This window comes from Oncorhynchus kisutch, linkage group LG25 (assembly GCF_002021735.2).
Source record: "Oncorhynchus kisutch isolate 150728-3 linkage group LG25, Okis_V2, whole genome shotgun sequence".
In the NCBI taxonomy this organism is placed as follows: domain Eukaryota; kingdom Metazoa; phylum Chordata; class Actinopteri; order Salmoniformes; family Salmonidae; genus Oncorhynchus; species Oncorhynchus kisutch.
In genome coordinates, this window is record NC_034198.2 from 26,438,747 (window position 1) to 26,439,015 (window position 269).

The following is a 269-nucleotide window of genomic DNA, read 5'->3' on the forward strand; positions in this document are numbered from 1 at the left end:
GCTGATGCTATGTATTGTCTATTGTGTGGCTTTGAAGCCACCGGTCGGCCATATTGGCCTGCCCCGGTAGGCGCGGTCTTCCATTTCAATTAAATGTTTCAAGGACAAAATAACATGTATTTAAATATACTTTTTTTGTAGTGGGGACAGTAACATTAGTAATCTCAACAACAGCAAAAAAATATTTGTTTACGTTAAGCTCACATAATATAATTCAAAAGTGTGCATTAAGTTGTCTGTAATAGAATACACGTGTCTAAAACGAATGT